Here is a 27921-nt window from a genome sequence, read left to right on the forward strand (position 1 = left end):
AAAAGCTTAAAAGCTTCTGAAATATAAACGGGGGGGGGGACACCTTTGAAGTTGCTACACTTCAAAAGCTACAAGCTATTCAAAGCCTGGTTTTGTATAACATAACTACAGCATGCATTATTTTGGAATTTAAAAATTAAAGTCAACAAAGTAAAAATCAAACAGAAAATTTGAGTTGAATATAAGTCAGGAGAAAAGAAGAAACTGCCTTGATGGCCTGATAACTTTTTGAAGAGCAGCTTCCTGAGTGTTTAAGAAAAGCCAGGCAATTCTTATCCAGCTATAATTTCAGAATACATTATTATTAAGAATGAAAAAACGGAAAGATGATCTAATTGATAAAGAAAAAAATAGATTCTGTCTCAAAAACTTGGTCAAATATCTCATGCCTTTGGGAAAACAACAAAGAAAGATGTGAGGGAAAGGTTTGTTCTAAGCTGTACTCTAGCGTATGGATACTTCCAGCTTCATATTTGCTAAGTATTTCCTAATAATTTTACAAATTCTTTTTCACTTTTAGTCACAGAGTGGTGAAAATGTCACCTTGGATCACTCACAACTGAAAGCCATTACTTAGCTTAGTGACACACACACATATGTATGCATAAAAATTAAAAATATTTTTTAAAATCTTTTGCACTTCAGAAGGGAAGTGAACACCTCAGACATGATGAAATCCAGCACCTGACCTACAGTTCAGCGAAATCTCCTTTAAATATGCAACAGTACCCACTATAAGTACATACTCTATACATCTTATATTGGTTTACATACTCAAAAAAGTTCTCACTTATTTCTGCCATCATGCTTTCAGAGCACATAACTAAGTATTATGCACTACCTGAAGAAAATTTATAACCATGGAAATGTCTGTGAAACCTCTTCTATGCATTGCATGTGGAATAAATGCTATTCAGATTTCTCATTTACATGAGCATATACATGAACACACATATTTGGTTCACAAGTACTTTTATGTCCGAATTGTATTCATATAGACCTCAAACATCAACAGGTATACTAAACTATGCAAAACAACACAGAAACAATTAATTAAGCAGTCACAGAAGACTACAATTATTATTTCTTGACAGTTATCTTACTATTGTATTATTCAGGTTATTATACTACTTAAGAGTGAAGAAAGAAAAACATATATAGCTTGCTTTGGACTGTTTTCCCTCTTCTGAAACTGACTTTCCATTTCATATTGACCAGTTTTGTGAAGTTAAGAGTGAACCCTCACATACTTTTTGTTTTAAGGTAAATATAAATGAACTACTAACCAGTCAATGGGAGGATGTGGGGGCATATGGAGTTTTGAGATCTCTCCAAGATCTTATAAAGGTGTATTTTGTGACTGTATTATTCTCTAAAGGAGCTTAGTACCTTTGCCATGGGCAGTAACTACCTTCCCAATACACTAGAAGTTTTAAAGATGCTACCTAGTAAACCACTTGTGTATTCCACTATTTACAAATACAACCACATAACTACTCGTAAGTTTTACTCAGAATTTTCCAGTTTTGTCCAAAGCTTTCTCACATTTTCTCTATAGTTCAAAGCACTCGAATTGAAGTATCATCCTTCATAGTGCTGACACAAACACACTACATGATTCTACGTGAACCAAGGCAACACCTTGGAAACTTTTGCTCATGCAAGATCTGTATTAAAGACTATAGATAGCTTGCATGAATCCATTTCGCTTTGGAGAAAACATGATCAGAATCATTGTCAAACATCATAATCCTGCAGAAAAGCACTTTTGTGTTTCTTTTATTTGAATATAAACATAGCAAAATTAATAATAAAATGCTATACTTGAACATGAATTAAAAGAACAATGTTTCTAACCACCTCCGTGCTACACAATAATACAAATTCTTGGAAACCAAATCATAATTCAGAAGGAGAGTTACAGAAAAATGTTATGCAGTGCCAGTGGAATAAATTAATCCAAAATTATTTCACTTTTAACAACCAGTGACTGTCTCGCATGCTGACAAGATATTGGCACGTGCAGAGGATTCTAAAACATTACTGTTATCACTATTTTTTCAGTCTACTGAAGTGACAGCATAAATACAGGTGCTTCTTCTCATATGAAAAGTATAATTAATTGTATGTAAGTACAATTTTAAGTACATGCTGGTTGTTTAAAGTATTTTTGGTATGGATCTTATACCAACTCAGCATTTTCCTAGAACACTATAGTATTATATGTTCAATAAGAGGAAAGACTGCTATTAGAGTATAACTCTGTAGGGTTTTTTTGTGAGCTATAACTGGTGATTGATTGTCTAGTTCATAGTATATTTTTTCCATCTTACACAACTGCAGAGATCTTGCATCTGCAAAACTTATTCATGCAACTGCAACATAAATTTATGTTAATCTGAGTTACCAAGTATTCTGTGTTTCAGAAAAAGATCTGTCCTACACGATCAAAACCAGAAATTTATTTTTAAAAAAATCAAACACCTTTATATCAAGCAAGCCTCGTACAAAGAAATCACATGGCTAAAGAAGATAGAAAAACAACTTTGGAGTTGATCTGCAATAGTGAAATGAAAGATGCTGTCCTTAAAATTATGTACTTGGAATAAAAATTTTTAAAACTTCAGAGCAAAACTAAATTACAAGTGTTCTATAAATTGTATACAAATTGCAACAGTACTGCCATCAATGTTTTTAAATCTAAGAAAAGATAATAATTAGCCAAGTGTTTATGCAAAGAACTTTTCCTTAGGTTGACTTGATCACAACAATTCTGAAATCAAATAGCAACAAAAGAACAATAAGATCTGTATATGCATTCCTGTCATCCTGGCTGCTCCCCTGTTACCAATGTCAGAGCTTACAATTGGCATTCAAATCCATTTCCAGCAACTCAAGAGGAAATATGTGTTGAAGATACGTGAATAATAATAGTTCAGCTAACAGTACTTCACTTCCACTCCTAACACATCCTCACACAGGTGGAGCTGAAACATTTTAACTCTGTTAAGTTACACAGATGCAGGTTAACGCACGTGCAACTCTTCCACTCCATCTACAAACTCTAAGACACATCAGGTTCCTGACTAGATATGTAAATCTATGAGAAAGTAGTCCAGAAATTATAACATTTATGGTATAATCATTTGCCTTTCCTTTAATGTGGAGGAAAACTAATTACTACTATTTGTAGTGAATATTAATAAGCAGCATCTGATGATATGACACTCTTCCAGTGTTGTCTCTCACACTGCAAATATGGCAATGAAGAAAGATAAGTATCTTCATTGCTAATAAAGGCTACCCAATCATCAGATACAAAATTATGCCCAGTCTCCAAGACAGAAAGTTAACTTAGAAAGTGCAGCATAAAAAAAAAAAAAAAAGACATTTTTCTTTATTTTACAGTTTGAGACATTTACTAATTTTACAGACAGCAAAGCCTGTACAAGAATGTAAAAACACTGCTGTATTAGACAATGGGATCTCAGCCTTCTCAGGAAAAAAAAATAATTACTTTAATCAATGATAAACACAATGTTATAAATTAATTTAGAGATATTGCCTATGATAAAATGCAGATATACCAGCCATGTTTTCTTAAATTTTAAAAATCAGCATGTTCTATTTTAGTACCATGCGCTTACTAAAATTTTACTCCCTCTAGTAAGATCTGTTTATGTTACAATAGCAGGGGTTTTTATCAAGGGTACAGAAAACTGCTGTATGCAAGTTACTCACTACAGCAGGCAAGGATTAATTTTGTTCTGAGCCACTCTGTTATAAAAAGATATGATTACAGTTAATTAAGTTTGACAGATTTTAATCATCGTTCTCATATTTTTACCCTTTCATTAAACTGACATCGTTACAGTACAAGCTGTCCTATTGAATCATCAGGAACCAGAATATTTGAACTAGCATCAGATTATTTTGTAGTCTAGAATTGGTGAGAACACATATCATACAAACAAATTTAGGACTATTTAAGTACACAATTACATTTGCCATCAGCTATAGACTTCATGAGCGTTCAGAAACTGTTTTTATTCTATTCCGTAAGATGAGCAAAATACGAAATGTACTGCAACCTTTGCTTACAAGTTTTTTAATGATTCACAGATACCTATGAATAGAATTATAATCAGCGATGGAAATACAAATCAGACAGTTGTACCAGTGCGTTTTTTTAAAGATTCCCCCCCACCCCTCAGGGAATGTGTCACTGTATATTTTAAAAGAACATTGAACCAGTCCAACCATGAATTATAATACATTTATTTTGTATAACAGAAAAATCTATTTATACAACAGATTACACTGACTTGAATGTAAAAATCTGGAATGTGCATATGAATTGCTTAAGTAAATTCTGAATAACTTCATTTATACTTGAAAGTACTTTCATCCCTATTTTAATGGATAAAAATTGTTCTCATAAACAGGAGCTCTAATCTTAAACTTAAGCAAAAAAAATCACTGAAACTGACTTACAAGTTATCCACAAGACCTTTATTTCGTCCCCAAGAACATGAATACTTCAACAAAACACCAGTCCAGTATACTGAAGACAAACATATACATAAATGCTTACAAATCTGTTTGACATAAATAGTCCCAGTGACAGACCCAGAGCTTCCAGGACTCCCAGCTCCTCCCAACCTGGTGAGAACAGAGGACAGACCTTTGTGCAGAGGCAGCCTCTTCAAGAAGAGCCTGACAAGCAGGGATGATCCCAGATAACCTGCTTTCAATCTTGTGAGGAACTTGCAAGTCCCCAGTCATCACCTTGCCTGGGAGGCTAAGGAAGAAGTGGAAGTCCTGCTGAAACCTTGCAAGCTCCAAGACCACAGCTCAGTGAAGTCTCTAACAGGTCTGGCAAGCAACAAAGCCACCAACTGCTGTGTAGGGTCAGGAATGACTGACAAAGAATACATATCACACAACTACATACTAAGAACAAGAATATTTTGATAATTTTTAGCTTCTCTTACCTACAATATCCTGAACTTCAGTCTGTGTATCCGTATACACGTACAGGGAATGCAGGAGAAGTCCTGCTAAGGATCAGTATGAAAAGAAAAAATTAGACAGGAAACAGAAAGCACAGAATTAAACTGAAGAGCATCATGCTTTCCATAACCTCAGTTTTGTGGTTCAGCATTCCCTACATAGATAATTTTAAACTAAACCAAGAAAACTACTAATTTGCATAAGCAGAGCCTTTATTTTGGTTTAAAGGGAAAAAAGGAGAAAATAGAATCAAAAAGCTTGTATGTGAAAATAAACACAGGGAGATTACTTAACAATTACCATTATAGGCAAAGCAGATTCAGCTTGGGGAAAGTTAAGTTTAGTTAATTAAAACAGATTCAGGGAGAGAGAAATGAAAAGACAAACATTAAAGCAACACCTTTCCTCTCCATTTTTCCCAGGCTCAACTTCATTCCCTCATTCCAGACTCCTCTACCACCCCAAAGTAGCATGAGGGGATGGGAGCTACAGTCAGTACACGTTGGTTTCTCTCCTCCACTCCTTCCTTCTCACACTTTTCTTTACTCCAGCATGGGTTCCCCACAGGCTGCAGTCCTTCAGAAAGTCTGCTCCAGCATGGGCCCTCCACAGGCCCTGTCAAGGAAAATCTGCTCCAGTGTGGACTGAATTGGCTGCAGTCCTTCTGGAATACCTATCTGCTCCAGCATGGGTTCTCCACAAGCTTTAGGAGAAAAACTGCTCTGATGCCTGTAGCACCACCTCCTCCTCTGCTGTTTCTCACTCTTTTTATTTCCTCCTCCTTTGCCTGTCTGATATTTTCTGCCTTTTCTTAAATATGTTTTCAAAGAGGCACCAACTTGGCCGATGGACTCAGCTCTGTCCCGTGGTGGGCTCATTGCAGAGCTGTCTGGTAATGGCTGTGTTTGGCCGGAGGCCGTCCCTGACCCCTTCCTGCAGAGGCCACAACTACAGCCTCCCCACTTCGCTAACAAAACCTTGCCACACATACCCAATAGAAATATCTGTTAATGGAAATACAAGAACATAAGAAAGCCTTCCTCAGGAGTTTACCTACTGAATAAAATCAGAATTGATTCAACCTAAGACAGAAACATATACTTTAAAAATAATGGATAAAAGTAAATAAGGGTGATTAATATATATAGACACCTTTACATAGTTATGCTTTAATAGCTATATTAACTCAAATTTAGCTTGCAGTCAGACTTCAGTTCTGAAAAAAAAAAAATTGAATCCTGAAGAGACACCTGTTGTTGACAGCACACAACAATTCACTTTACTAAGTGTGTTTAAATCCCACTGTATCATTACCCTGGAAGTCGTCTGTTTGTAGTAAGTGTATTTCATTATTTGAAACATAATTTTCTTATTAATTCCGTTGGCATGTGTAATATTACCTATCCTATAAGAAAAAAAAATATGTATAACAGTTACAGCATGGCTGCATTAATGTTACCTCAAAAATGTTAACAATCATAAAATCAAAAAGTTACCTTATTTTGAAGAATGCCAACTAATTAGATTTAGATGCTTCCACCTTGTTCAGTCATTGCTCTTTTGTTTTAGTATCTTATAGCTTGATAAATCTTTTACTTGTTAAATATATGTTACTAAATACTCTGCATGAGAATGCAAAGCATATCTTAATCAAGTCTTCTACTATTGTCACATAGTTTCAAAACCTGCTGCCAAAGAACTTGCAATTGGACTTGGCAATGCTTAAAAAGCCAGGACCTGGGCCAAGAGAGATGTTAATGGATGCCTCAGGTCTGAATATTTACCAGTGGGGATAGTTAAACACGCAGTGTGCCAACACACAAACTGGGGGGGTCCTCAGAGCTGCCCAGTAAAATTTAGTAAATCAGTTGTAATCTTGTGTCTTAATCCAGTGCTCACAACTCATTCATTTTACGTTAGACAGCCACTGGTTAAAAAAAAATCAGAAACAACTGGAACACTAGAATACAGCTAGTCAAGCAATTAGTACAATTATGTCTACCTAACGAGCTCATTTTAAAAAGCTAACATTCAACTATTTTTAAAGTTATTAATCTGTCAAAAGGTATCTTATAATTTCTGTAACACGATAAAAAATCTATTTACTTCACTTTTACACAAAAAAACGAAACAAAACACCAAAAAAACCTCACCACAAAAGCAACACCACATTATAACAGCTTTTTTGATATTTCCCAAAAATACTATTTCAGTTGTGGGCAGAAACTAAGAATGGAAAATTTCAGCCAAAGTTATTCTGAATGTCTAAAAATAAAAATTTTAAATTATATAAAACTGCAGTTGTCATACAATTCCAAGTTTACTTACAGTCAGAATGTACTTTTTTAAAAGCTAAGCTAAAAGATACTGAAATTGAAACAACAAAGTAATTTTACAATGCTAACACATCAGACATAACTATTTTCAAGGTAATAATTCACTTTATTGATATAAACAGATTCACATTATCAAGGTCAAGCAGTCCATGTAAAGTTCCAGCAGGAAGCTGTCTAGTCAACTATATCATATTTCTTGAAAAGTTTATTACAGGAAATATGGAACAATAGTTTTGTAAGAACTAGGGGAAAAAAGAAAGCGTTAAAGGCAAAGATGAACAATCACATTCAAAGCCATAAAAACACATGTTAAGATTTCAAAATACCTCACCAGCCATTGAGATTTTAATGTTATTTTTATTTTTAATGTATAGAAGCCTTTACTGTGGAGACTATAGCACAGATTTAACAAGATGCCATCTTTTTTTAAAAAAAAAAAGCAAACCTCAAGATATAAATTATTACGAATTTTACACTATCTTGTGAAAACTACTTTTCCCTGATGTGCAAATACTGCCTACTGTGAAAATCATGTTCCACACTATGATGTTCATTTAAGCATGTTATTTCTGTTTGTACATCTGTACCTTTTTGTCGTCCTATAACTTTAAATTGTTTTCTCTCCCAAGTGATAGTTCCCAAAATGCATTACACTAACAGAACTAAAAACTAAAATTCTGTATCTTTGTGCTCTAAGAACTGCCAGATGTCAGTTTTTGTACTAATGGCTTTTACAATACTCTAAGCCTTTAGTACTTTCCATACCAAGAAATGTAAATCAGTTCAAGACAATGTCAGTACCATGTACAGCCGAACCGTTGCTGTAAAGTGTATAAATGCAAAAGTAGCCAAAAGCAAACTACCTTAAGCTTACTTTAAAAAGTCTGTTGAAGGTCTGCTGAGAAGTGTTTTTAAAGGTCTAAAGTGCTATCAAGTTAGTTGCCTTTAAGTATTAGCAAACATACTAAAACATGATGAAAAAACCCCTTAAGCTGTATGAACTACTGTATGTAGACTCTGCATCCATTTCTGCTGGCTAAAATGAGATTCTCTATGCACAAGATAAAATAAAACTACACAGCATTTGTAAACATTCTTCCCCACTTACTCAAGCATACCTAGGGACTCAGAGAGAGATGAGGTTCAAAACAAGTCTTCACACAATTACTTCTCAGCTATCTTTCAACATATTTGTACCTTATTTACAGAAGCATATCTCAGAGCAGAGCTTTGTTCAGGCTTCTTTTTTTTTTTTTCTGGTATTGACTAGTTACAACTAGTTTGAACTTATGCACTTCACAATAAAATCTTTATTATTTGAGCATATAGCATTATTTATGCAAAAAAAATATTCTTTAAAGTAATTGATGACTAAATTTGTACAACAAATTATGGTTTCTCTCTCAGCCATATAGATCATAAACCGTAATTACTTCAATGGACCTATTCTGGATTTAGCTTAATCCAGAGTTTGACCATCTCTTACACATAGATGAAACAGCTCATATTCCAGTCTACCTTTTTTTTTTTTTTTTTTTTTTTTTTGACTGCCTGTTACATCAAAGCACAGGACCTAAGTGGTAGCATTTTTATTTTTAAAACACTGCTGTCACTTTCCAACTCATGGATATTTTACAGTACACAACATGCACACACAGCAAGCTTTTTGCAAGTCCTTATCCCCTAACATTCATTTTATGCATTGAATAGAGAAAAGCTCAAGTTCAAAGCATTTCCATCAATGCATTTTCAAAAATTGTAAACGGGATTCCCCCAGAACTTTCTCTCATTCAATCTATATTTGTCTTTATATGAGACAGAGTATTTCTAAGGTTTTTTTTCCAGGTAGTACACTAATTTCCATAAACCATGTGTTCACAAATGCATTGTGCAAGTTTTATACTACTAGAATACTCAAGTGACTTGTTCCATTTCTGGTTAAGACACACATTATTATCAAATAAAGACAAAGTAGTCCAACTTCCATTAAGTAATGGAACTTTTCCTACTGATTCAATGAGGATTGAGTAAAGTATTTAGATTGCCTGCATGAAGCCCAAGTTCCAATCATCCTTAAGCCACCACATTTAAACACTTTTCCACGACCTTAAAAAACACAAGTTAAATTGTCAAAATTTACTCTCTTGATAGTAAGTGAATTTCTCATGCTTCTGCCATATTAATGTAAGTACAGCCACTGCTATACTAAAATACTTCTAGAGCAGGAAGAGTCACAGGAGGGAACACCCCACTTATGTCCAACTAAATTTACCCCCCAATCACCAGAGAGCACAATCTAACTAGCTCTGTTTAGACAGGGGAGTAGCCAAAAGCAGAATAATGTCACTTCCCTATCTGCCCTGTCCAAAACCAAAAGTTACATCTATTTTCTTTAGAGGGTTAGTACTCACCAGCTGCTGGAGTAAGGCATAATGCTTAAAGACAAATTGGTCAAAACCTCCCTGCCTCCCAAATTAGATTAGAAGTTTAGAAGTGACAAAAACTTGCTATATTAGCATGACATATCACAGATTTTTCTTGGCATCTGATATTCCAGTTTTGAGCAGCTGTCCTGGTTTCAGATGGGATAGAGTTAATTTTCTTCTTAGTACCTGCTACAGTGCTGTGTTTTGGATTTGGTGTGAGAACACTGTTGAGGGCACACTGATGGTTTTTGTTGTTGCTGGATAATGTTTATACTAACTCAAGGACTTCTCAGTTTCTTGGGCCCTGCACGCCAGAGGGCTGGAGGGGCATGGGGAATTGGGAGGGGACACAGCCAGGGCAGGTGACCTGACCTGGCCAAAGGGATATTCCATACCATAGAAGGTCATGCTGAGTATATAAGCTGGGGGAAGAAGAAAGGGAGGGGACATTCAGAGTGATGGCATTTGTCTTCCCAAGTAACTGTTACATGTGATGGAGCCCTGCCTTCCTGGGGATGGCTGAACACCTGCCTGCCCATCGGAAGTGGTGAATGAATTCCTTGTGTTGCTTGCATGCATGGCTTTTGCTTCACCTGTTATACTGTTTTTACCTCAACACATGAGTCTTCTCAACTTTTCTGATCCTCTCCCTCATCCCGCTGTGGGGGGAGCAAGCAAGCAGCTGTGTGGGGCTTAGTCGCCAGCCAGGGTTAAACCACAACAAAAGCTTTGACATAAATTACAACATAGCTGCAGATATCAAAGGCCACTTCTATTAAGATTTCTTTATGTAATAAACAATCTCTTCTTGAGAAACAATACAAAATACTATTACACCAGTATAACCTCGTATCAATGCTCCCTCCATCAAATGAATTTAATCTCCAAAAAGCTCAACTAACTTGCATATTCTAATTAATATCATGCTGAAAATAGTTAATGATGCTAAATTATAGCAATCTTTTTAAAAGGGTCAAATTTGTCAGTCTACATTTAAGCTATAAACATCAGGCATGAAAATGAAATGGTTTTGAAGTAACACTAATTCTGAAAGGTCCCACTTAAGAAAATTATTTCCTTGCATAATTTTTTTGTGTTTAATCAAGCCATCCAATAAAGGATTATAAGTGATAGCAAATTATAGTGTTGTATCTTTCTTCCTATTGCTCTGAGCAGAAGCCCCCTATTTCTTCCTTCAAGTTTTCACAAAGACTATTCATCAGACATAGTCTCCACAAGGATCTATATATGTACACAATAACAGTACAGCTTTAAAACTATGTTAACACAAGATTGTTTCCTCACTGTTAAGAGATACTTTTATCAATGTCTAATTTTATGCCATCATGTTCCCACAATAACAACTTCACACTATAGATTGGCACCAACAATTGCCAAGTACAAATTCTCATAAATTCCCAGAGAGTCCTTATTTCATTAGAGTGCTAGTTCATATGCCCCCATTTCCAATTAATAAATAGCTGTCTTATTAAGGTCACCCCACTACCTGCTGAAATTCAGAAAGGTAATCTAATGAAAAGGAGATCAAGCAGCTATACTGAATGGTCTGCAAAGCAGCATTAATTTATCCACAAAATTATACTTTTGCTGATGCTCTTCAGTTAATACTTATAATGTCATACTTCAAAGGTAATAAAAAGTGTGTTGAAAACTACATTAATACTTGTATTGTACCCTTCATATTTTATCCAGGTACAAAATTAACTATACCTAACAATGTTCCTGTGAAGAAAACTTACAGCTATTTGTGTCTGGATAAAGTTTGGTCATAAACCTGACGGATTAGCCACTCTGCTTGCTGTCACACAGAATACATGGCAGAGACAAATAAGGTCATAGGTTTCTGCACAAAAAAAAAGTCAAAGCTTTTTTATTTTGCATAGTGGTTTCTTTGAGGTCCTACAGTCAAAATGTTGCACTTCAATTAAAAAAAAGGAAAAAAGAAAAAAAAATAACACAACTGACACTGATAATCATAGGAAGTTTTTTTCCCTTCACAGTATCTGTTTAGCACATAGGTTTCTCAGCCTGAAAGAATACCTGTGATAACTCACAGATCATTTAGAAGCTTACTTCTGAATAAGCAAGTCCAACATATTAAAAGAATCATATTAAAAGTAATCACCATCTGAAAATTACTAAGGTCTACTATTTATGAGGCAATAGAAAGTTCATTAATACATAATTATTAGTTTTAATAACTATATTAATTACAGTTTTACTGTTAATACCAATACATTTCAGGTTCCATCAAGGGTCATTAAAAAGCCTTTAGTTTGCCTCCAAATTCCAGTAAAGGAAATAAAGGCAAAATGTAGAATTTTTAAAAAATCTTTAAGTAATTACTGTTGCTAATTCTACAGTTAAAAAAAAAATAAAAAAATTCTGGTGATATGTGGTGGGTTGACCCTGGCTGGCTGCCAGATGCCCACCAAAGCCATTTTTATCATTCCCCTCCTCAGCTGGATAGTGGAGAAAAGAGATAACAAAAAGCTCATGGGTCAAAATAAGGACAGGGAGAGACCATTCACCAACTAATGTCAAAACAGATGACTCGGGGAAATTAGTTTATTACCAATAAACTCAGAGTAGGATAATGAGAAATAAACCCAAAACTTAAAAACACCCTCTCCCCAACCCTACTTTCTTACTGGGCTTAGCTTCACTCCCAAATTCACTACCTCATCCCCTTGCATGGCACAGAGGAATGGGGACTGCAGTCAGTTCATCATATGTTGTCTGTGCCATTCCTTCCTCCTCAGGGGGAGGGCTCCTCACACTCTTCTCCTGCTCCAGCATGGGGTCCCTCCCACAAGAGACAGTGCTCCACAAACTTCTCCAGTGTAGGTTCTTCCCACACGCTGCAGTTCTTCACAAACTGCTCCAGTGTGGATCTCTTCCATGCGTCCTTTCCACAGGGTGCAGTCTTTCAGGAACAGACTGCTCCACCATGGGTCCTCCATGGGGTCACAAGTCCTGCCAGCAAACCTGCTCCAGCGTGGGCTCCTCTCTCCCCATGGGGCCACAGGTCCTGTCAGGAACCTGCTCCAGTGCAGGCTCTCCAAAGGGTCACAGCCTACTCTGGGCATCCACCTGCTCTGGCATAGGGTCCTCCATGGGCTGCAGGTGGATATCTGCTCCACTGTTAATCTCCATGGGCTGGCAGGTGGACAACCTGCCTCACCATGATCTTTGCCACAGGCTGCAGGGGAATCTCTGCCCTGGTGCTTGGAGCACCTCCTTCCCTCTGTTCCTCACTGACCTTGGGTGTCTGCAGTTGTTGCTCTCACATGTTCTCCCTTCTCTCTCCTGCTGCAGGATTTTCCCTGCCCCCTTCTTAAATATGCTATCGCAGAGGTGCTACCACTGTTGCTGGTTGGCTCAGCCTTGGCCAGCAGCAGATCTGTCTTGGAGCCAGCTGGCGTTGACTCCACTGGACATGGGGGAAGCTTCTAGCAGCTTCTCACAGAAGCCACCCCTGTAGCCCTTCTGCTACCAAAACCTTGCCATGCAAACCCAATACATTACATAAACAGAACTGTATGAAATAGCCATTTAAAATGAGCGTATGTTTGTCAAATACAGATATCTTTACAAAACACGTGATTTTTCAATTTCTTAGACACTGAAAGGTAACCTTGTATTTGAACATGCCATTATGAAGCCACTGAAAAGTATTTCCTTCCATTATTCCTTAACCATGAATCACCATGCTAAACGTAAAATTGTTCGTGTTGTTAACACAGTAGCAAAACACTGCCATATATTTCTAGTGATATTAACACATCATAACACAGTCAGTGGTTTTAATCAACATAGAGAAGTTTCAAAAGACCTTATCCATTTTAATATATTCAAAGTTAAACAGCAGAATGAAAATGACTCATAGTTTTGGTCTATATCAGGAAAGCCGGCTGTTCTAAGAGGCAAAAAAGCTTTTTATGAGAGAACAGAGGGTCACAGAGGCACAAAGGATGGGTGTAAGAATGAAAAGTCTAATGCAAATTACTGAAAAAGGAAGAGAGGACAGTAGTAGTGACAATGAACATGACTAGGAGTCATAGAAAGACAGCATACTTTATGCTTTTAGAGAGGCTGAAAAAACCCTACAACAAGCAGCAGAGCAATGCTAGAAATGAAATTGATCACCTGCATTCCAGATTAGGGTAAAGAGGATGTGCAATATAAAGCATGGAGCTCAGCAGAATGAGGAAGAAAAAAAAAAAAAGAAATAAAGAAAAAACACTTCACTCAGTGAACACTATCTATTCTGTACACTCTTAAGGAAAGATCCTGTGGAAAACAGTGTCATCGTGTAATTAAAGACTGTATCACAAACTACAGATACAACAAGGCCGTATGGAGGTTACCTGCACAATCTTAAATCAAAGCCTCTCAGACCATTTTAATGGCTTCTGTAAACAATGCAAACACATGCAAATATTCCAGATGAATGCTGACGTGATCTTTACTACTGACTAAACTGAGATCGTAAATACATAAGAACATGTTAACACAGTATGCTATTTCTCAAAAACTGAGACTATGAATAAATTTTAGTATTTTCCTTAAGTTACAGCAACAAGCTTCTATCACCTTTTTATCATGCACAACAGCAAAATATATCTCAACTGAAAAAACTGATAGAATATAGCAACAGCAGCAAGATATTGAACTTCTCATGAGAAACTATTAATGCTCCCTTCCATGTGCCAAACAGAATTAACTGTCATAAATCATATCTACTGCCAGCAGAAAGCATGTTTTTTGTTTACTGTCCAATTCATCTGCTGTACATACAACTTCAAATGTTACAGTTTTATCATTCATAAGCATATTACTTCTGACAACCTTAGTAATGGTATTTTTCACTAAATATATTAAATGTATTCTAAAATCTATTCAGCAAAAGTTGTTCCTAGCTTTTAACCAAAGGCGACCACCACATGGTTTTATGTTTTTTAAAAACATGAACAGAATAGACAATTCTTCTTACATTAAATGTAACCATGGGACAATGTCATACCTTCCTAAGGAGAATGGTGTCTATTACTAAAACAGGCACAAGCTCCAAAAATACTTTTGCCTTTAAATTCTACTTCAAGTGTTACACCACATACAACAAAGCGTATATTCACACACACCCATATAGCATGAGTATTTTCTCTACACAAATAATGTTTCACAGAATTTTAGTAAAAGAAATGCAGTTTATAAGAGAAAAATCTCTCAACACTAGAAAAAGAACTGGATAAAATTAGTATTGATTCCAAATTATGAAGAGAGAAGCAATATGATTATTATTTAAATACAGCATACAACTTCCAAAGTGGACAACTCATTATGAAAAGCTAAAGAAACAAAAATCCTTTGATAATAATTAAGTCCCTTTATAATAATTATGTTTAAGTGAAGGTAAGGTTTGTCCAGTAAAGGAGAGAACCTTGGGGGTTTCTAGGGAGTGTGGGGTTTGTTTTGTTTGGGGTTTTGTTTTGCTTTTAATACAGCAACACCTTCTTAAAGTGTTAAGGTATGCCTTTCTTCACTGGTAAAGACAGTTCTTTTTCCATTTAGGAAAATGTTCCAGGGGAAAAACTAGTGGCACAATCAGGCTTTCTAGCTGGAATCAGTTTGCCTCACATTTAAAAGCACTTTACATTAAACTCAGTGACTAAAGGAATTTTCTCAAAAAAAAACACTGAAGTTTTATATCATTTATAATACTGCTAACACTGAAAATACATGCTTAAATACTCCAAAGTTTTGAAAGAAGGCAACCCGTAGTGAATAATTGATACATAGCAGGTTTTTGGTTGGGTGGGTTTTTTTCCTCTTTCAAACATCGTGGTAGAACATGATTTAAAAACTCGTGCAGTATAAACAGCAATGCTGAAGCAATAAGGAAACAAGGCTTTTACTTTCCTCTTCTCGCGACGGGATTATGAATGCATTTTATCTTCAGCCTTACTTCACAGAATTCTTTCCAAAAGAATCTTAATTTAATTTGTACAGAAAATATTCCAGTTGCATAAAAAGAAATCAAGATCGTGAAATTGGCACCTAGGGTTCAAATGAAAGTACTAATTAACAGTTCAGCATGGCTGTATGTTATACTCCATAATATTTTTTAAGAAATATTCATCAATAATTCAAGTCTTTGTTTTAGTCATATTTTCATGTTCTCAAAGCTGGTATCAGACAGAATAATAAGAAAAATAAAAATAAAACCAATAAGTATAAGCTAGCTAGTCCAGTCTAAGGAAAGAGCCTAATGTTATTAGACTTATAAATATCCTCCCTCATTTCTATGAACTAAATATGCATCTGCGTCTTGTATCGACTTTGCCCGTCCTCCAGGTATGCCCAGAGGGCAATGTAGGCTATAATGACCCATCTGTTCACTACTGGCAAGTAGCAAACTTCTAATGAAGACAGATGTGGGTCACCCTGCACAAGAAGGCTGCAGGGTGCTAATGAATCCACCTAATGGTCACTGCCTGCCACTGCTGACTGATTGATGAGCAAAAGGGTTAAGCTTCAAAAAGAAAGACAAGTATTTCAGGTAATCATTAGTCTTACTAGGATTTCTCTGTCACAGTCCCTAATATACCCACACACTTCAAATGTTGTCTTGTTCCGTGGACAGAAAAAAAAAATGTTTATTATTTTTCTTTGGACAACCTGAAATAACCTGAAAAGCTGAAACAAAGATCTTATGATAAATTTGTTAGATTTATTGCCCCGAGAAATAGAAGTTCTCAATATTCATAGTAATTTATAAACACATGACCTCTGACAGTAACAGTGAAACCTAAAATCTTAAAGAAAATAGCTACCAGTTGCAAAACTCCACAGGCATTCGTACTTTCTAAATACTACAGTCCGACAGTAATGTAGAAAGGAACTTTTTACTGTGAATTCCATTCACACAGTTAGTGGATTTTTATTATTGTTTTAAATAATGATTACCACAGAAGCTAGTAAGGATTTGACACATTTTGCCCATTTGCACATGAAGGTGATGGCACCAGAAAAGCCAGCTACTTATGAGAAAAGTATTGATGCAAATCTAACCATTCATCAATTCAGGTAGTGAGCAAATGTCAGAAAGAGTTCCAGTGGGGAAACTCCGGAGAGGGAAGTCTCTCTAGAGAAAAAGGAAAGAAAAGAAGAAAAAAAAAAAAAGGGAGGGGGGGAAATCACAAGAACAAAAACTGAAAAAAAAACCAACCCCACCACACCAAAACCATCTTGTAGTGAAAAATTTTATGACTTTGAGCTGCTGTGGGGTGACACCTGCAGAGAATGTTACCATCTGCCAAGACTCACCAGGATTTTGTTAATAAACAGCTGCAAAGCAAAGCCACAGCACTATCCAAAAATATAGAGAAGTAATAAAATTATATGTAAAGTTAAAATCAGAAAGAAGTATTTTTATGTAACAGCTTTTGAGGACAAGTGGTTCTTTTGCTTTTACAATCAATTTATTTAAAAAAAATTTTTCAAAAAAATTCATTTTCAAAACATCACACAAGAATCCACCAACTTATTTTCTGACGTAACTCTACTAACAGTAGATAGGAAACCCAGATATGCTAAATGCTGCAAATCACCCACTGGGAAAGATTCTTTACCAGATAATACCAGCTAATAATATATTAAAAAAACAATCCTGTAGTAACATTAAAACAGTAATATGTTGCATCAGTAGCTGGTACCATAAAAATGAGGAAGACATCCTTACTAGAAGACATTTTATTCCTTGCCATGCTTATCTGCTGAATAATTCTTAATACACCCTGTAAGCTCATTAGGCCCTTACATTCTTAACTGTAAATCAAATATCAGGATTCTAGCACATTCATTTTGCAAGGCTCAACACGTTCTACGTGGGAGGATGGCGGGGCACGGACGCACAAGCATTTTAGGATAAAATGTATTTGAGAAGAGAATTATTACATCCTTATCTTAAGCTAAGAATAAACCCGAGTTTTTGTATTGATAGAAGTCATGTAGTCTGTATCCAAGTCAGAGCCTAATATAAATTCTCAAAGTTTCAACAAACAAAGGTAGCACTGAACAATTTAATTCTCAATATTATAACACAAAACCCAGCCTTTTCAACTTTTAAGTCACAACACTAGTTTTGAACAGAAATGGAAATACTTGTTGCGAATCTCATATGTATTGAACCTGCTTTTTCACCCATATTTCAAATATCCATGTAAAACTGCTGAGTCAGCAACACTCAAAAACTTACCTTGCATATAAATAATGATTTCTAGAACATAAGGAAATCTTTGCATACTCTGTGAGGGTATAAATTGCAGTTTTGCCTAACACTGCCAGTAAAGACTCCAGTGTAATTTACCTTTTCAAACAGATTCAAATTCACTGATGATTTACTGTCGTTCCCAGAACTGAAATGATTAAGCAGCCTCAGTCTTTTGCCTGAGGCAACAGAAGCTCTTCAAGATCCAGTAACTCCAATCTATATGATCCTCAGAATTCTCTTTTGCAAGAAGCTACTAACATTACATGCAAGATGAAACTAACTATATATGGTTGATTGATTTACAACAGACAATTTCACAGATTTATCCTATGAGAACAAACTAACAGTAGTGAGGTTACGGGGGAAAACCCACAAAACCAAAAGAAACCTCTGGGAGTGATGGGTACTAAACATAGGTGAAGTGTAGCAAAAACATAGCAGTTGTGTATTCATGGGTTTATTCACAATGCCATTGGCAAATAAAAGCTATCACAGTCTAGAAACATGCCCTTAGGATTTAAAAAGAAACTCGAGTGTTAATATCATCATAACAGCATGTGTACAGAACATTCTGAAGAGGAATGCTTTGTTCTTCCAGTAAGCTCACTTGCCTATTGAGAACCTGCAATTTATTAATGAGAAAGACTTACAATTTCAGTAAAATCTGGTTGTTAGGCCCACAGTAATGTGTATTCTATTTTTATCCATAATATCCACTTTTAAATGTGTGATTACAATTGATAGTGTAGCTTTAAAAACTTATAGTCCATACAGAGAAGGCATTCCTACTTTCTTAGAATTAAAGATGACAGCAGACACAAGCCTAATAGTGCCTACAAATTAAGTCCTCCCATCATCACACCTTTTTTTAAAGATCTTTTGGATAGAATCTCATTTCCCTATATATACATGCTTCACTTATGCATCATTCTGTTTGCAGAAAAGACAAGACTCCTGATTTAAAAAAAAAAATTAAAAATATGCTGTTGCATGCTTCAATAGTGCAGCATGTCCTTTAAACAAGCACTGAAGGTTAGGACTGCTTGGGAAAAATTGCTGTAAGTATTCACAGGTTCAGATTAACTTGCAAATTGATTTAAATGCATAATTCTGAGGTAAAACACATAAGTATTCTAAAAAAGAAGACTGATAAAAAGGTGCCATGTATGAAACTTCTGACGTGTTTACACATTAAGCGGAAACAAGTGATGGCTGAAAGGATGCAGCTAGTGATCAACTAGTTGCCTGTATGTTGGTGGAAGAGAAAATGCTCTTTCTAAATTGTGCTTCATTTTCTTACATTTTATCTTCAACTCACACAGAAAAAATTGTTACACATTTCCTACCCTCCTTTCTCAAAGATGTCCACCTTCACAGATCCAGAGGAATATAGCAGATCATTAATTTGTGTCACAAATAGTAACATAGTACCTCCATAAACTACTACTTTTTTCAATTAATTTATTTTGAGAAAATTAATCAGATGCTTACCAGACTGTTAAAATACATCTACAACATAGTCAGTAGCGTTGTTCTACTTAGCACGGCAAGTGAATACATTTTTAACCTCAAGATGTCCCAAATTTCATAGGAATGTATGTTGCACATTCAATAATATACATATGTGTAATGACAGTAATGAAATGGGAACTGAACTGACAACAAGCTTCATGGTTTTTACATTTTTACAATTCATTAGCATTTACATTTTACATTAAGATGTTAGAACTAATCAAACACAAAGTCAGAATTTGCTTTTGGTTTTGCTATCGACAAAATACATCCCTCCTCACCTGAAATGTTCTTTGTTCTCAAAAATATTCTATTCTATTAAAATGTTCCAGACATCTGAGTGTGAAAAAACACAACCAAAGTCTGCACAGAGAATAGAACTTGATCAAATTTACAAGCTTTTTATAATAACTCTTTTGAAAGAAGCATGTTTACACAAATCTGTGCTAGGCCAAAGCTTTTCTCTTCTCATCTTGATTACAGAGATTTAGAAATCACATTATTTCCTGTCTCTCTTCAGCAAGCTTTGGCATAGTTGAAGGTTACTAAAGCAAGTCCCCCTTTGTTCTTTACATTAATTAATACAGCTCATTTATTTTTTCTATCTAGGAAGATTCTCTAAATCTCTCATTAGCCTCATTATTTTCCTCTAAACTGGCTCTGATAGGTCTCCACATTTTTTAACCAAAATACATTAGATGAGACACCACACTCCAGATGAAGTCTGCTCTTGTAGCACAGCTAGCAAGAATTATTTCACATGCCCTGCAGGCTATACATCTATGTATGCATTGCAATATGAGATCTGGCATTTCCCCTTTTTCACAACAATGCCACAATTTTGACATACATTCAGCTTAGAGATTGTTGTTCCTTGGCATTCTTCAAGGTATTTGGAACAAAGCTACCTAAAAGTCACCAGTATGAAGGAAGAGATGAGAAACTGACAGCACTTCTCCAAGCTGTGCTTATTTTTTGTTGATATATTAGTAGTCCAACCAACTGAAATCTGGGTTTCCAGTCCTATCTCTGAAATTATTCAAGAAAATACTATTTTGCAGTTGCTCAATAGAAGTTATTACAAGAAGTATCTTTAAAAGCCTAACCTCTTCAAGATAAACTATCTTCAGGGTACTAATATAACTGAAGAAACAGTTTTATGGACTTTTTACCACAAAATGGGAAAGTAGTAAATTTAAAAAGTATCCAGATCAGTGCTTCACATTTTTAGATTAACTCCTCTTTTCTGAGATGGTATGAGCCCCTCGTTTCCTTTCCTACTTCCCATCTTAAGAACAGTCTACACATGTTTTGGAATTTATAAAGCTACTTCATGAATTCCAAGGTCATACTACTTTATATTAAGCACATATGTAACAGTACAAAAAAAGGCTATAAATGTATCAGGATCAGCAAACTATTTACACATTAAGTACCCGCAATAAACTTCTACAACAAGCACATGCATACCTTCCTCATTGCATAATTACTACTTTCTTGTAATGCAAATAAAGTCACTATACCTCATAAAATGCCAAAAGCAGTTATCTATTGAAGTTTTATTTACAGTCAGTATATATATTAATACTTATTTTGCCCAACACTACACAAAAATCCTCTGGCATAGCCAGTTTGGTTATCTCTGCTCTTTCAATCCTGACACTGTTTCAGTGACCAAAGTCTGCAACAACCACTCATTCTTCCACCTGGGTCACTAACTCTCTATGGGGAAGGGCTCTGTGTAACTGGCTCTGTGGAACCAGAGTATATTTGGTGCAATACTGAAGTTAGCACCAAGCAAGTGACATGTTAAAAGATTTCTGCAGTAGCCTATTCACAAGCTCTAAGCTGGTATTTTATAACACCCCTTCTCAGAAGCTTTTAATTCAGCAACTTCAGAAGGGGTCTTAGCTGGGACAACACATTGTCTGCCAAGGTCAGCTCTAGGCTTCGAAACATGGTATTGGTCTTCAAAGAAACATTATTTAATACTATTAAATAAAACATTATTTAATAAAGGTAAACTACCTGTATCTTAATTCCTCTTCAGGAATACCTAGGCTATTTTATTGAAGCTAAAAAAAAGTCAAGGCAATACCTTTGCGACTATTTCACCTTAAAGAACTGAAATCAGGCAGTTACTACCAGCCAGCAATCCCTCTAAGATGCTGTTAATTCTGTCATACACTGCAATGGAATGCAGCGTTTGTTCCCTTAGATTTCTATTATTTTTCTATACTATGTCACAAGATACAGTTTCATAGCATTATGCATGTTCCATCATGTAATCATGATGCACAATTGCAATTTAACTTCAGTGTAAGTACCAGAATTACAAATTTTCAGAAATATAGCAGATAAATATTTTGTATGTAAGATCTGTACATACATTCAGAACTGCAAAACACATTAAAGTACATTCATAAACTTTTTTTTTTTTTTAATCCTATTTACTTTTCCCAAAAGAAATCTTTTTTGTATTGGAGATGTATTAAAGGAAAAGATCTGTTGTCTGCTCTTTTTGAATACATCTGTTTTTCTTTTCAGGATATTATAGAGAGCACAGAGACCCAGAAAAAGCAAGAAGGTGAGCGGATAGAAAACACCGTAAAGCTTTCTATAGTTTGTGTTTGCTTGATTTTATTAACTTTTCACTTTTAATATAAGCAAAATAAAATTTGCAAGTCCCTCCATACTTTCAGAGATTTTTTTCTGTGCTCTTAGTAAGACTGTTACTTTACCTGTTGATAACTTCTTCCCTCCCCAACAGTTCTATTTTTTTTTGCACCTGCTTTAACTAAAAGATCCAGTTCCTTATGAAATGTGATTTATATTTTTTTCTCCTTAAACAAGCTTGGGGGGGGGGGGGGGGGAGCTAATGATGAAACCATATTATTATACGAACTTACAGTTAGCATTAATCACATTCTAAAATCAGGGACCAATCCCACAAACTTCACTGCCTCTTTTTATTTCTTACTCATAAAGCTATTAGTACAAATTTCTACATCAAAAAAAAAAAAATGAGGCTAGGGACAGTAACTGTTGAAAATAAAAAAAGTTTACATTAAAATGCATCATACAGACATTAACCTCTGGAAATCCTAATTAAAGTGCAACTTAAAAAACATATAAACAAAAAGATAAAAAAAAAACAAAAAACACAACAAACCTCCAAATATTTCCAAAATATAAAAACTCTCAGTAAAATCATTTAGAAAACCCTTGTCTTTCCCAGAAGGGACACTATGACAAATACACAGTTACAGCTGAACATTTTAACGGTTGTGAATCTAAATTAGAATGAACTGACGATTAAAAACACTGCAATTTGCAGCCTGGTCTTTAGAGGAAAAAATGGATATGGTAACACTTAGATATGTAAGTCAATTCATTGATAATTTTGAACTTATTAGTCACTCAACCAAATCTGACTAAGATCTTGCAGGTTCATTGAGATTAAATTCTCATTAGCTTTGTGAAAGAGAATACTGTAGAAAGGTATTGTTCTGATTAATAGGCTGTATTGTAAACGCAAGTCTTATCAGAAAACTGTGCATCCACAGGAAAGCATTATGAATGCCTTTACAACAGAAAAAGCATAATTAGCATGTAATCTTTCCTGGACACCAGCAAACCCAATCCCAAAGTTCAGGGTTAATTTCAGTTGCAAGAGTAAGGTTTCCAGTTACTGCATTCTAACCCAATTCTCAGGGCTGAGTTCAGCTAATTGTTCACCACTATTTCCCACACACACCCTTTAACTGTGTATATTATCCTAGCTAAGGACAAAGAGATGGTTTTTACCTGTGCAATTGTGCTTGCCATAGCTTAAAGAACTGAGATGTCTTTAAGGTAAATTACAACACACTGTTCATCAACTTCAATTACCAGATGTACTCTCAACTTCAATTCTCACTTAACACATCTTTCATCTGATAATTTTTATAATAAATTTTTATGCTTTAGCACTTAACATAAACCTGAAAAGAATATTGTCATCAGACATTTCATGTAATATTTACCAAACTTTAAAGCCAGATAGAAGAAAAAAAGAAAGAAAAAAAAAAAAAAACAAACCAAAAAGCATTCTCGGCTCTACGAAAATGCAAAAAATCTGGTCATCTTTTCCTTTTTTTGTCACTTCCTGCCTACAAACACCAGATTTCCCCTCCCTCCTTAATCTATGTAGTTTTCTGCATTGCTTCTTCCTCAGTAAAAGGAGTGCTAGGTCTTTTCAACTCTTCTTTTTTATACACCCTTCTTGTGTATCCCTTTATGTCATTGTTTCTGTCTTCCTCTTATGTCATAGGCAGCTTTATACACCCAGAGAAGACTGAACTAGTTTATTAGGAGTTAAGAGATGAAGCATAAAAGAGCTAAGAAGGATGAAACTCACATTTAGACCTCTTAGCATGGCACACATCTGATCATACGCCAGAACAGCTGCCTCCTACTAATGCAGTTCCACCCATTCATGTCACTGCTTGGTCCTTTGGCCTTTATGTGAGATAAGGTATTATCTTCCCCATTAATTATCACCTGAGAATATTCCAAATAAGAAACCATGGTTTGCAGTAAATATTCACAAGACAAGACAAGACAACCTCATTATTTCAAGAGGTCTCATTAGACAGCTTTTGCAAGTTTACGCTATCCTAGTACAAGTAGTGTCAGGATTCTCTGTATGGTGATACAACAGTCTTAGTTACAATAGCCTTTGGTTGAAAGTTGTGTGCTAAAAATAGTATTTTTTCTCAGTTTGCATCTGCATACAACAATTCTCAAAATTCAGACGTCCCATAGCTATACAAGTAAGCTATAGCTATATAAGTAAGCTATATAAGTAAGTTCCTTGAATTTTAACAAAATTAGACAAGCACAAAATTATTTATTTGAGGCTTTCTCTCAAAACTATAAATGTTACTGTCCTTTGATCCAGTAATGGCAGTTACCTGTTTAATGAAAATCCAATTAGTTACTTCTAGTGCTCACAACTATCGCAAAATGATGCTGGGTGTTTTTCTATCACTTATCCCCTCAAACTGATAGTATCTATACCATTTACTTTACCATTCTTCATAGTGACATTAAGCGAAAGCAGAAAAACTAAGACCATACAATGACAAGGTTCACATCTCAAACACATTTTACTGGAAATATGAAAAACTCATTCAAAAGAGAAAATAAAGTTAGATCTAGTGAACCATTGATTATTTTTTTTAATTACAATCTCTAAAAATATAGATATTTATTGCAAATGTAAAAGGAAGCATTTTTAAGTAAGAAAAAAATATATAGAAGTTAAAGCAATTGCCTGTAGCTTTAGCATTCTCTCTGCATGCATGCTTAAAGGCCCCAAAATTCTGCCATGTTATATAAGTTATCTGAAATATTCCACTTACTCAGTTTAAAACATACTTTAAACCAAAACAATAACACAGGTAATTTATTCTAAATATATTTTGATGTATATTTACTGCATCTAGATGAATTCTGAGAGGAGTTATGAGTCAATTTCACATTTGACATACCATTCCAAAAGTGTGTGAAAATACTCAACTTCACGATTTCTACAAGTATAAAAAGCTTATGCTCTTATATTTCACAGGATTTACAGTGCAGCAGGAGAGAAAAAATTAAAAATCACGAATTTTCATTCTTAATTAGTTTTTTTCATTTTTCAATATAAATTGCAGTGGTTTTTGTCATACTGCACATAAAAGCCTTACACCTGAAATCCAGGTATAAATTAGTTTTCAAATAGTAGGAAAAGCTGAAGTGCCATTACCTTCTTTTCTTCCTGTAATTCTGTTACTTCATGGTACTGTGGGAGAGGTCATTTCTTTTCTTGCCTTCTTTTTTGTTGTTGACATTTTCATAATGCAGTGCAGTTTCCCTTGAGAAGTTAAAGGAAAGATTTATGAGTCTTCATTTTTAAATGCTTACCTATATACATTTAGTGAAAGCCTATTCTCCTATTACAAACAGCTGCTGTTTGCAATAACTAATGGAAGCCTAGATTACCCAGTAATGGGAGGGGTCCCACAATATTGTACAATTATGCAGTAAACCCAAAGCAGCAACACAAACCGTGTTTCAAAAATGGCAAAAATTACGTAATTGTTATCACAGGATGACTCTAACAACCACTCAACAGAGAAAAATACAAAGCATACAGAAAAGATACAAATTTTGAGATACAGTACCTTAACAAAGCTTCAAGTTATGATTCTCTAACTCTAATTATGAGACTTAACACTATCTATATCACAAATTTTGAAAACTCTCTTGGTAGCAACAACTCTCTAGAGAGCCTTTATATGACTAATTTTAGGAAAAAGGCTTCAAAGGAAATCACTTCAAATAGACAAATAGTTTTGATGACCACTTCAAATGACATTCCAGTAAGTCTGGCCAAGACACTGGAAAGGATTTAAACCATGGCAGATACTTGCACAGCAAATTAAGACCAACCAGCCTACAGATACTGCATGCTGAAGCTTATTTTTAAAATTTCTCTCTCCAACTTCTAATGAATTTACAGCTGTAATCTGAAAACCCAGGCCCTAGTTAGCCGATTACTTAAGTATACCAACATAAATCAATACTAATTTTATTCAAAAGTTCCATAGACCCAGGCCTCTAAAACACATTTAGAAATCCATCTGTTCAGGCACAAACAACAACATTTAACTAACATTACATTAAAAAAAAGCACCTATAAGGCTTAAAAGCATACACCAGGAATAGGCTATTCAGGCATATAAGGTCAGAATCACAAAGATGCAAACTGGAAATGCTCTGCAGTCATAGGATTGGAATTTACAGGCCAGATTTACATGCTTAAGTGCCTTTTATAACAGAGTGTTACCCCCCTACAAACACAACTGATATCAGGCAGCATATTGATCATACTGCTTCTTAAGCCAGCCAGTAGTCACTGAAAGAGATTCTAAAATCTTGTCTTTCCCAAACTTTCCATACTAGCTTCCCATTTCAGTAAGTTTGAGAAGAGGATGTAAAATATGAAATCTGAAGGTTTTGTTGGGTTTTTGTTTGTTTTGTTTTTTTTTTTTTAAAAACAAATCAGAGTCGGTCATTTATACTTCTAAGACAGAAGAGGAAGCAATGGTCATACCCACATTTTCCAGTATCTTAATGAGCACTTGTACAGCAGTAGAAATATATTGTCTACAGTATCTTAATGAGCACCTCTACAGGAAGTTACAGACACAAATGAGATGTCTTCCTCTTAACACAAAGCTATAAGCTCCACTAGGAAAAATACTTCCTTACATCCTTTTTGATGAACCATTTAGAAATCAAGAGGAGGGGCTAAATTAAGGTTTAGTTAAATGAGGATTAATTTTACTAACTTGCCTTGCACAGTTTTCTCAGGATCTTAAATTCCACTATCACTTTGACCTTCACATCCCCAGAATTTGTCCTTTTTCCATCAGTAATGAGCCTGACAGGGCATCTCTCCTAGCTTTGACTTGCTCAGAGATCCACGCAACTGTATCCCATAGGGCATGAGTCTGGACGGCCAAGGGGCTCCAGAGAGCTGAGCTGATTGATATTCAAGAACACTCTCCTCAAAGCACATTCTAATGTGCAAAAAGGCTATCAAGTGTGCCAGAAGACCAGTCTGGATGAGTCAAAAGCTCAACCGTGTTACTGAAAGTAGATCATATTTTTTACAAACCATCAAGTATAAAGTAAATTGACTTTCAGTAAAATAAACCTTTAAAAATGTGTTCACTGCTCTGAAACCAAAGAAAAATTAATAACTGTAAGGATTAAGTTTCCAGCAAAACAAGAAGAAATGTCTGCATATGTGAAAGGAAAGTCTTCATGAAGTATAACAGCTCAGGAGCAGCAAATGAGCCCCACTGCTGCAAACAGAAAGTCTAAAAACATAGGACAATCAAAATACATTATCATAATGCAAATAAAACTGAAAAAATATAACAAACTAATTCTGAAGAATAGATGTAACAATTTTGGAACAAATAGGTAAACCAGTAAAAGACAATAACCGGCATATTGTTATTTACAGATTTACATCATATTGCCCAGGTCCTGGCCCTTCTTGAAGCTTAAACTCACAGCTTTTTCCAGTTAAATTACTAAAATGTATTTCTTTATATTTCAGGGAAGAGTAAGTAACACCCTAATGTAAATGGAAGGGAGGGCGGGAAATAAGTCAAAGAATTTTTCAATTTCTTGGCCACATTTTTTCCCTCTCTACAAAGCATAGCTAAAATATATAGTAGCTACCAGTCAAAAATAAAGTATAAACATTAATTACATGCTTGTATCAAATCTTACACAT

This window comes from Falco rusticolus, chromosome 1 (assembly GCF_015220075.1).
Source record: "Falco rusticolus isolate bFalRus1 chromosome 1, bFalRus1.pri, whole genome shotgun sequence".
Lineage (NCBI taxonomy): Eukaryota > Metazoa > Chordata > Aves > Falconiformes > Falconidae > Falco > Falco rusticolus.